Source organism: Leptodactylus fuscus, chromosome 5, assembly GCF_031893055.1.
Source record: "Leptodactylus fuscus isolate aLepFus1 chromosome 5, aLepFus1.hap2, whole genome shotgun sequence".
NCBI classification, from domain to species: Eukaryota; Metazoa; Chordata; class Amphibia; order Anura; family Leptodactylidae; genus Leptodactylus; species Leptodactylus fuscus.
Genome location: NC_134269.1, coordinates 98,438,296 through 98,449,709, shown reverse-complemented (window position 1 = coordinate 98,449,709; position 11,414 = coordinate 98,438,296). Strand labels below are relative to the sequence as shown.

At 41.3% G+C, this 11,414-nt stretch overlaps 1 pseudogene; it reads left to right on the top strand.

Annotated features, from left to right (window-relative positions):
* Positions 1–200: 200 nt before the first annotated feature.
* LOC142204539 (kinesin-like protein KIF2C) lies at positions 201–3,506 on the top strand (annotated as a pseudogene).
* Positions 3,507–11,414: the final 7,908 nt, after the last annotated feature.

Sequence of the window (11,414 nt, the reverse complement as noted above, 5' to 3'; positions counted from 1 at the left end):
AGGACAACTATAATTCGTGCATGCCACAAATCTGGCCTTTATGGAAGAGTGACAAGAAGAAAAATTGTTGAAAAAAAGACATAAGAAGTGCCGTTCGGAGTCGGCCACAAGCCATATAGGGAACACAGCAAATATGGAAGAAGGTGCTCTTGTCAGATGAGACCAAAGTTGAACTTTTTGGCCTAAATGCAAAGCGCTATATGTGGCGGAAAAGAAAGCCTACTCATCACCCTGAAAACACCATCCTAACTGTGAAACCTGGTGGTGGTGGTGGCAGTATCATGCTGTGGAGATGCATTTCTTCAGCAGGGACAGGGAAGCTGGTCAGAGTTGACAGGAAGATAGATGGAGCTAAATACAGACCAATCCTGGAAGAAAATCTATGGAGGCTGCAAAAGACTTGAGTCTCGGAAAGAAATTAAACTTCCAGCAAGACAAAGACCCTAAACATACAATCAGAGCTACAGTGGAATGGTTTAGATCAAAGAATATTCATGTGTTAGCATGGCCCAGTCAAAGTAAAGACCCATTGACACATTTAGCATCTGTGGCAAGACATGAAAATTGCTGTTCCCAGACGCTCTCCATCCAATCTGGCTGAGCTTGAGCTATTTTACAGAGAAGAATGGGGTAAAAATCTCAGTCTCTAGATGCACAAAGTTGGTAGAGACAGACCCCAAAAGACTTTCAGCGAAGGGTGGCTCTACAAATTATTGAGATAGGGGGGCTGAATACTTTTGCACGCCAAATGTTTTAGATTTTTATTTGATTCAAACTTTGAAAACCATGTATCATTTTCCTTCCACTTCACAATTATCTGCTACTTTGTGTTGGTCTATCACTTAACATCTCAAATAAATAATAAAACACATGTAAGTTAGTGGTTGTAAGGTGACAAAATGTGAAAAAGTTCAAGGGGTATGAATATTTTTACAAGCCACTATAAATATAGCTACTATAGCTACTATATATACTATATGTATTATATTATTTCATAGTCTTAATAAGAAAGTAAACAGTTAAGGAGGACCTGCCACAAAGTACAAAATGCTAAATGCCATACATCATTTTATTGCCTCTGTGCTCCTGATCAATTTGACATTAATTTTATTTTCTTAAATCTGTCCACCTTCTCAAAAGATATGTCCCCAGAAAGGTTATACGTAAATTAGCTTTTATTCTTCAAGTGGGCAGTAACTTTGTTCAGGGGCACAGTGGCAGTCAAACAATTTATGTCATTTAACATGGTGACAGGTGAGTTTTAAATACATTGAATAGAAATCCAATTAAAATTCCCGATTGTGAAATCATTCCAATGGCGCCATTGGCTGGGGATTACAGGTACTGCTCTATAAAAGGGACCCCTCCGGCCTCCATGCAGTAGCAGGACTCAGAATGGAGGTGGCAGGGGATTCTGACATCAGTGTACCGAACTGAGAATATGGGAAAATGATTAAAGAGTTTCAAGCAAATGTCAACAGTCAGAGACTAAGTATGAACGACCTGGCTGTAGAACATCGTATCTCTGTTTGTGTGAGAAAACGTCCTCTTCGCAAAGAAGAACTTGATAATAAATAGACTGACATAGTTCCATGCCTAGTAAAGTTGATGTACTGGTGCACGAGCCAAAGCTGAGGGCGGATCAGACCAAATATCTTGACAACCATCTCTTCAGCTTTGATTACACAGGTCAACAAAAAAAAAAAAAAATTTACTGGTGTCCAAAATATTTTAATGAATTTGGGGTATTTTTGGGGTGCTGATTCTGAATATGCTATCAGTTTTGCCAGATTGGCTCAAGTTTTTGAGATTTTTGGTATCTTTTTTATAGCACTTGTTGGTAAATGCGACGCATCATCTCATTAATTTCTTTGGATTAGTACTTGAACTGAGCAGTTCTCAATATAGTTTTTTGTTAATTAGTTTTCTAAAAGTTTGTTCATAGCTTGATTTTTGCACTAACTTTATGTTGTTGTCTGTTTTCCAATGAAAAGCATGAACTCATCAAGAAGAAGTTGTCTTAACGATCCAGACTCATTCTGTTACATTTGTGGTGAATATACACTGCAAAAACATAGAAGAAACATAACAGACTTCATAAAAAAAGTGTATTTGGCCTATTTTGAGGTTATGCTTGGGGACCAAGACAAGTCTTGGGCACCACACATAGTGTGCAAAGCATGTATCGAATTATTACGAAAATGGAGCAAAGGACAAAGAAAAAGCTTCAAATTTGGTGTTCCAATGGTGTGGAGAGAGCAAAAAAATCATCATGATGACTGTTATTTCTGTGCAGTGCAAGTGCAAGGATTCAATAAACATAAGAAACGAAAATGGGAGTATCCTAACATGGAATCTCAAATCTCAAAAACTTGAGCCAATCTGGCAAAACTGATGACATATTCAGAATCAGCACCCCAAAGTTACCCTAAATTCGTTGAAATATCTTTGGCCCCAAAAATGCTGTTGACCTGTGTTATACATTTAATGAAAGTGCGTCGAATGAGATGGTGTACAGATTCACAACTGAACCGCTAGTCCGCTTCATCTTAGAAAAAGGGACTGCTACATGGTTTGCCTATGGCCAAACTGGGAGTGGGAAGAGCCATACGATGGGAGGCAAATTCTTGGGGGAAAGCCAGAATGTGAGAACAGGAGTTTATGCATTTGCAGCACGAGACATTTTCCTCCTGCTTTCCCAGACAAAATACAAGGATCTGGACCTAAAAGTGTATATGTCCTTCTTCGAGATTTGTGTCGAAAAGGTATATGATCTGCTAGATGAGGGAAAGAAAATAAAGAGAGTTGAGAAATGCAAAAATCAGCAGATAAGGATTTTGCGACTGAAGACAGAGCAAGTCACCTGCCCAGATGATGTCTGTAGAATGATTGAGGTTGGCAGTGCGTACAGATCTTCGGACTCCCACACCTGTTTGCAGATAATACTTCGCAGAAAGTGGTGGAGGGGGAGGATCCATGGCAAAATCTCTCTGGTAGATCTGGCTGGAATTGAGCGAGGAGCAGACATGACCAGTCCTGAAAGCATCACCCGCATGGAGGGAGCCGAGATCAACAGTAGATTATTGGCCTTAAAGGAATGTATGCGAGCTCTGGGACAAAAGAAATTTTACAGTTGCTTCGGAGAAAGTAAAATAACACACATTCTGTGCGACACCTTCATTGAGAAGAATTCTCAGATCTGCATGATTGCGACACTCTCTTCTGGATTTAACTCCTGCAAGTACACGCTGAACACCCTACGATATGCAAACATAGTGAAGATGAGCCCTCACAGCACAGAAGCTGCTGAGAACCAGCAGATGGAACCTGAAAATGGGGACGAGTCTCAATCCAGCCTGGGAGGCTCCGAGTACTCGGATAATCTGTCTCTGAAGGATAAAGAACTTTCTTCATATATGAGCACTCTCCAGGTGACCATGAGACGTGTTGAGAATGTACAGAAGCCTAGGGAGTTACGAAAGCTGCGGATGTCCAAGCCTCTATAGTGTCCTGCCCTATAATCACTAAAACAGGAAAGCTCCTATTGAGTCTGTTTTTGACCCCTGTAATATCTTCATTATAAATGTGTCTTTTTAATGGTTTTTGTATGTTTCTAATAAAGCTAGACAATCCAAAAAAAAAAATCCCATTTGGAACTTGAAAAACGATCTAGTACGAATGTAGAGCATATGAATCAATCAAATTTTCCTTTTCCTCTTCCCGATCTTGCCTTCAACCATGAAATGAAAACTAATGTAATTTTAGGAGTCAAGCATTGGATTAAAGGGGTTATGCAGGGAAAAGTGAAGTATAGCAGTGAATTCCCTGAACTGGTTAAGCCTTACTACTCAGGATAGGTTCACGTTTTCTCCACCAATTTCAGCATAAAATTGGCAGACACCCGACAATAACTTTGCTAGTACTATAAAACACAACTTATTATTTTTTTTTTAAATAAAAAAAAACACAGTGTTTCCACAATGTAGGGCCTTCACCTCAAGGGGTTTCCTCAAACATAACTAAATTTAATTTGTAGAAAATTAATAGTTAAACATTTTTGCAAATATACATAAAAAAAAAAATCAGTTACTTTCTATGTTCTGGTGTTTGTCAGATATCCAGCCATGATTTCCTTGTTCCTTAACCCCTTCCCGACATGCGCCGTAATAGTACGGCGCGTGTCGGGTCTGTAACTATGGCGACCGCCCGGGAGCCGGGCGGCTGTCATAGCCGCCGGGTGTCTACTGCTTCAAGCAGTAGACAACTGGCTCTAATGCCTCCGATCGGTCCCCGGACCGATCGGAGGCATTAACCCCTCCGGCGCTGCTGTCAAAGGCGCCGGAGGCGCCATCTTCCCGGCGGCGCATGGACGCCGCCATTTTGACGGGGATCGCCGGCTCCTGGAGCATGCTCCAGGGCCGACCCCCCCGTTGCCATGACAGCCGGGAGCCTTGTTAAGGGCTCCCAGCCAGTCTGCAAATTCTCTCTTTTGCAGGCTGGTGTATACAGCCTGCAAAAGAGATGATGCTTTTTTGCAATGCATTGCAATGCATTAGCATTGTAATGCATTGCATTAGTGATCAGACCCCCTGGGGTTCAACACCCCTAGGGGGTCTAATAAATGCAAAAAAAAAATAAAAAAAAAAGTAAAAAAAAATATAAAAAGTATTAAAAGTTCAAATCACCCCCCTTTCCCTAGAACAGATATAAAAGTAGTTAAAAACTGTGAAACTTATACATGTTAGGTATCCCCGCATCCGAAATCGCCCGCTCTACAAATCTATACAAATATTTTTCCTGTTCGGTAAACGCCGTAGCAGGAAAAATAGTCAAAAGTGCCAAACCGCCGTTTTTTCACTGTTTTAATTCTGCTAAAAATTTGAATAAAAAGTGATCAAAGCAATAACATTTCCCGAAAATGGTAGAACTAAAAAGTACACCCGGCCCCGCAAAAAAAGACGCCCTATGCATCCCCGTACACCTATGTATAAAAAAGTTACGGCCGTCGGAATATGGCGACTTTTAGAAAAAAATTTTTTAACACCGTTTTGGAATTTTTTTTAGGGGTCAAAATGTAAATAAAACCATATAAATTTGGTATCCCTGGAACCGTACCGAAACACAGAATACAGGGGACATATCATTTTGGCTGCACAGTGAACGCCGTAAAACCAAAGCCCGTAAGAAAGTCGCAGAAATGCATTTTTTCTTCAAATCCACCCCATTCTGAATTTTTTTCCTGCTTCCCAGTACATTATATAGAATAATTAATGGTGGCATCATGAAGAAAAAATTGTCCCGCAAAAATTAAGACCTCATATGACTCTGGGAGCGGAGAAATAAAAAAGTTATGGGGTTTAGAAGGAGGGGAGTCAAAAACGAAAAACGAAAATCAAAAAATGCCATCGGCGGGAAGGGGTTAAACAACCAATCAAGACAAAAGACTGTCATCACTAACATGATTTGAGAAAAACTTTAAAACTCTGCAAAAGTTTTAAGTATTTATATCTATATATATTTATATTATAACTTTCTACATTTTGTTCCCACATCATCCCATTTTTGAGAGGGAAGGAGCTATAACAATGGCCTACTTCGCATGGAGTCTTGTTAATTAACCCCTTCCCGACATGCACCGTAATAGTACGGCGCATGTCGGGTCTGTAACTATGGCGACCGCCCGGGAGCCGGGCGGCCGCCATAGCCGCCGGGTGTCTACTGCTTTAAGCAGTAGACAACCAGCTCTAATGCCTCCGATCGGTCCCCGGACCGATCGGAGGCATTAACCCCTCCGGCGCCGCGGTCAAAGGCGCCGGAGGCGCCATTTTCCCGGCGGCGCATGGGCGCCGCCATTTTGGCCGGGATCGCCGGCTCCTGGAGCATGCTCCAGGGCTGACGTCCCGTTGCCATGACAGCCGGGAGCCTTGTACAGGCTCCCAGGCTTGTCTGCAAATCCTCTCTTTTGCAGGCTGGTCTATGCAGCCTGCAAAAGAAAGGATGCTTTTTTACAATGCATTGCAATGCATTAGCATTGTAATGCATTGCATTAGTGATCAGACCCCCTGGGGTTCAACACCCCTAGGGGGTCTAATAAATGCAAAAAAAAATAAAAAAAAAAGTTAAAAAAAATATAAAAAAATATAAAAAGAATTAAAAGTTCAAATCACCCCCCTTTCCCTAGAACACATATAAAAGTAGTTAAAAACTGTGAAACATATACATGTTAGGTATCCCCACATCCGAAATCGCCCGCTCTACAAATCTATAAAAATATTTTTCCTGTTCGGTAAACGCCGTAGCGGGAAAAATAGTTGAAAGTGCCAAACCGCCGTTTTTTTACTGTTTTGATTCTGATAAAAATTTGAATAAAAAGTGATCAAAGCAATAACATTTCCCGAAAATGGTAGAACTAAAAAGTACACCCGACCCCGCAAAAAAAGGCGCCCTATGCATCCCCGTACACTTACGTATAAAAAAGTTACGGCCGTCGGAATATGGTGACTTTTAGAAAAAAAAATTTTTAACACAGTTTTGGAATTTTTTTTAGGGGTCAAAATGTAAATAAAACCATATAAATTTGGTATCCCTGGAACCGTACCGAAACACAGAATATAGGGGATATGTCATTTTGGCTGCACAGTGAACGCCGTAAAACCAAAGCCCGTAAGAAAGTCGCAGAAATGCATTTTTTCTTCAAATCCACCCCATTCTGAATTTTTTTCCTGCTTCCCAGTACATTATATAGAATAATTAATAATAGCATCATGAAGAAAAATTTGTCCCGCAAAAATTAAGACCTCATATGGCTCTGGGAGCAGAGAAATAAAAAAGTTATGGGGTTTAGAAGGAGGGGAGTCAAAAACAAAAAACGAAAATCAAAAAATGCCATCGGCGGGAAGGGGTTAAATCTGACAAAGTAAAGTCAGAACTAGAGGGTAGATTTTATTCCTCTTGTACTAAGAACACTACATAAAAAAACAAGCCAAGGCTTATGCACACCTCCACCTGCCCACAGATGGGGCACAACAGGGAGATATGAAAGGTGAGTATAAATGGTTTTATTTTTGTCCCCTCCCTGGGTCTTGAACTATCATACTCTGTGGTCTAAAGAGACAAAATGAACGAACCAGAAGATCACTTCGTCCAAACACAGAATGAAATGAATCTTTAGAGGTTTGCCCATCTCTAGGATGGAGTTGGTACAAGTGCTGCCCCTATCCCCCACTACAGCTAGTGTCCCATTTGTCATCCACAGATAGAGATGACATAACGTTTATGATATATATACATCTCTGCATTTCTATTCTTTTGGATTGTGTCCCCCTAGAACCTGTTTCTTTTTGCTATTTAAAGTAATTTTTTTTATAATGATAGATTATTTCATTATTTATGATGTTCCTATTCTTGGAGAACTCCTTTAAGTAAATTTAACCAAAATATATGTTCCTAAATAGTTTCTTGATCATTACTGGATGGATTTAGGGCAAGTCATAAATGTCCCATATATGAGATTTACACTTTTGAAGATTATAATAAAATGTACTTAAGGTGCGTAACACTGAATCACACTTCATCGGGAGCTGAGCCGCAGTAACCAAGCATAGCCGCTGTCAATGTCAGATAGGCAGATATCTGGCACCAGTAATCCCACTGATCAACTGTTCACAGCTAGAGATGAGCGAACGGCATTCGATCGAATTGATATTTGATCAAATATCAGGCCATTTGAGGTATTTGATTACAATCGAATACAACGAGGCAAACGCACTAAAAATTCATATCCCTCCCACCTTCCCTGGCGCTTTTTTTGCATCAATAACTGCGCAGGGGAGGTGGGACAGGAACTACGACAACTGAGGCATCGAAAAAAAATCGGAAAAAGTAATTGGCTGGCTAAATCAGGTGACCTCCACTTTATACGAATGGTCAATTCCAGATTCGGGTCATATGAGACTGTGAACTATGTGACGGTGAGACAGGGACAGATGTACTGGCAGGGTTAGCTAGGGATTACCTTTATTTAGGTGGGAATGTTACTAAACAGCTCTTTGGGGCTCTAGCTCGTCGGGATCCCTGTCAGCTTGCGATATGTGGGAGGTGACAGAGCTCAGCACACGGCCAGCCCTGCTACATCTCAGGTGTAGCAGAGCTGTGCACTCAACACTGCTACATCTGAGATCGGACTGTGGACTGATCTTAGACTCCGCCTCCTCCGGCACTCAGCTCTGCTACATCTCTGGTGTAGCAGAGCTCAGCGTACACTCAGCCCTGCTACATCTCTGGTGTAGCAGAGCTCAGTGCACACTCAGCTCTGTTACATCTCTGGTGTAGCAGAGCTCAGCGCACACTCAGCTCTGCTACATCTCGGGTATAGCAGAGCTCAGTGCATGGCCAGCTCTGCTACATCTCAAATGTAGCAGAGCTGTGCGCTCAACACTGCTACATCTGAGATCAGACTGTGGACTGATCTTAGACTCCGCCTCCTCCGGCAGTCAGCTCTGCTACATCTCTGGTGTAGCAGAGCTCAGCGCACACTCAGCTCTGCTACATCTTGGGTGTAGCAAAGCTCAGTGCACGGCCAGCTCTGCTACACCTGTGCGCTCAACACTGCTACATCTGAGATCGGACCAAAATGGAGACTGCTGTGGACTGATCTTAGACTCCGCCTCCTTCTGCAGAACCAGCGTTGATTGGACGAATGCTGTACTCTGTATGGCATTCGGCCAATCAATGCTGGGCAATGCATTCCTATGGGAAAAAGTCAGCTCCGGCATATCGCAAGCTGACATGGATCCCGACGAGATAGTGGCGTAATACAGGTACTTGGGCATGTTAGATGGCCCCAGGCATGCTTCCCCTGCTGTCCCAGTTGCATTACAGGGTGTTGGTATCATATCCTGGGGTGTCATAGTGGACTTGGTGACTTTCCTGAGTCGAAATGTGGCTTCCCCTGAAACGAAGCATTTTTCCCAATAGACTATAATGGGGTTCGATATTCATTCGAATAGTCGAATATTGAGGGGCTATTCGAAACGAATATCGAATCTCGAATATTTCACTGTTCGCTCATCTCTATTCACAGCAGCTGTTGGCCCTGAAACTACATCGACTGTAAAGTGGCTGTCCCAGGTTACTGCAGCTCTGTTAAAATTCTGGCATACGAGAACTTCTATAGTGCACCAGAATTATGAGGCGTTTGGTGCTCATGATATCAAGACTGGCACACAATGCACTAGTCTAAATAATTGCCTTCTACAGAGTTTATGATGGTGACCATGTGGTCATGCAATACAAAATATGTTTTGTCAATTTTTAATTTTACTCTTTTATATCTAGATGTATAGACTTCACTTCACAAAATAATATTATTGCCATTTTTTTCTGCCTGATGCATACCTGTGTTCATGTCCCATGCTTGCCAGGATAGACTGGAGATCACTGACTTTCTTCTGCATAGTAAGCCTTTCAACTCAGAGACAAATGAATAGAGGAGATACATCAAAGCCATTAGACACACATTAATTTTAGATAATTATAAATTAAGTATACAGTCTGAATAATACATAATCTCTAGTCTATGAAGTGAAATTCAGAGGAGGGGAATTCTAAACCTATTTGTTTGACACATCATAAACCATCAACCATAAATGTAATTGTATGGAATTATTTTTATTAAATATCCCCTTTCTTACTCAATGGTAACCCATCACCTCAGCTCGACTTGGCACACTTTTCTTGGTTTTTGCACTGCAAAACATTTCCAGAAAGTATCTACGTACTGGCCACTTTTTTTAGCTCCAGCCTTAGACTTGGGGAGCCATAGTGGTACTAGAAGGTCACATGTCACTATAGATGACACCAACTATAAAGTGGGTACTTAATGCAGTGGAGAACAAACTATGTAATGCCATAAACATATTAACTCAAGTAGGACTGAACTGAGTTGAGCCAGTACTATGTAATAACTGTCTGTTGATATCTGTGTAAAAGCTCCATTTAGAACTATGTTTCCACCAAGCATCACATTCAGAACTAATTTTTTGTTGCAGAAATTTGGACAACAAATCTCCTAAATGTCAATATACTAAATCAATATGTTGACAATTAACTGTCATAATATTTTCACAGATTTTTTTCTGTCTTATTTTATAAAAAATAAGGGACCATAGTGTATTCAATACAGATATGCAAACTGCATTAAAGGAGTTGTCCAGGATATTTTAGTACCAGGGAAAGGAAGGAGAAACCTAAAAAAATCCCCCAAAACCACACTCACCTGCTCCAGTGTCACCCGTCGCTGTCCAGTCCAATGGCGACTGGGGGCTTGTTCAAGCAGAAGTCCTAACTGTACATGACTAGAGATGAGCGAGTACTATTCAAAACAGTAGTTTCGAATAGCACGCTCCCATAGGAATGAATGGACGCAGCCGGAGCCGGTGTCCTGCCGCTTAACCCCCTGCACGCCAGGCACTCCCATTCATTCCTATGGTAGCGTACTATTCGAAACTACCGTGTCAAATAGTCCTCGCTCATCTCTATATATGACCACTAAGGTACATCACTGATGACATCCAAGGTCCTTTCCTGTAACCGCTGAGTCCACTTATTGTCCATAGCGGTAATGTGCGGTGAGGACCTTCGCCAGAACAAGCCCTTGGGAGCCACTGGACCGGACAACAGCAGGGAGCACCGGAGTGCTGGGACAAGTGAGTATCGCATTTTTTAGATATCACCTTCCCTGGCCTCCTGCCTCAGTAATACAATATCCTGGACCACTCCTTTAAGACTGAGGCCCCACTGTGCAGAAATGCTGATTTTTTTTTTTGTTGTATTTTTTGTTGTAGTTGTAGTTTTTAAAGCCAAAGCCAGAAGAAGATTGAGCAGAAGGTAGAACTATAAGTACTTTCTATATATTTCCTATTCCTTCTGTTGCCATTTTTGGCTGTGGCTTAAAACAACAGCAAAATCTGAAACAAAAAAAATGCAACGTGGGCCTTCAGCCTAAGAAGGTGCTGTGTAAAAAAAAAAAAAAACTATTATTTTTCAAGCATTTTGTACCATAGATGTAACTCTAGTCTACAGACAAAAAGTAATCATATTACCCTTCAAAGATTTCTCATGGAAATATACTATATGCATATCGGATTATTCAATTTCCATTGCCTACTGTAGGGAAAACCAGCATCTATATGTCATCTGATGGAGTATGCCTAATTTTTATTCATATGCCAGCAAAATAGAGTGTCATACACAGATATCAAATGGATAACCTTAGTGTCCTATTGCACATCTGAACTTACAAAGGAACAGATTTTCCTTTTTTTAAATTGCAAACTTTCAAGAGCTGCCTGTAGGCGTCAGTAATTAGATGTACAAGCATTGCAGTCTGTGCACTGTCCAGATGGGGGAGACTG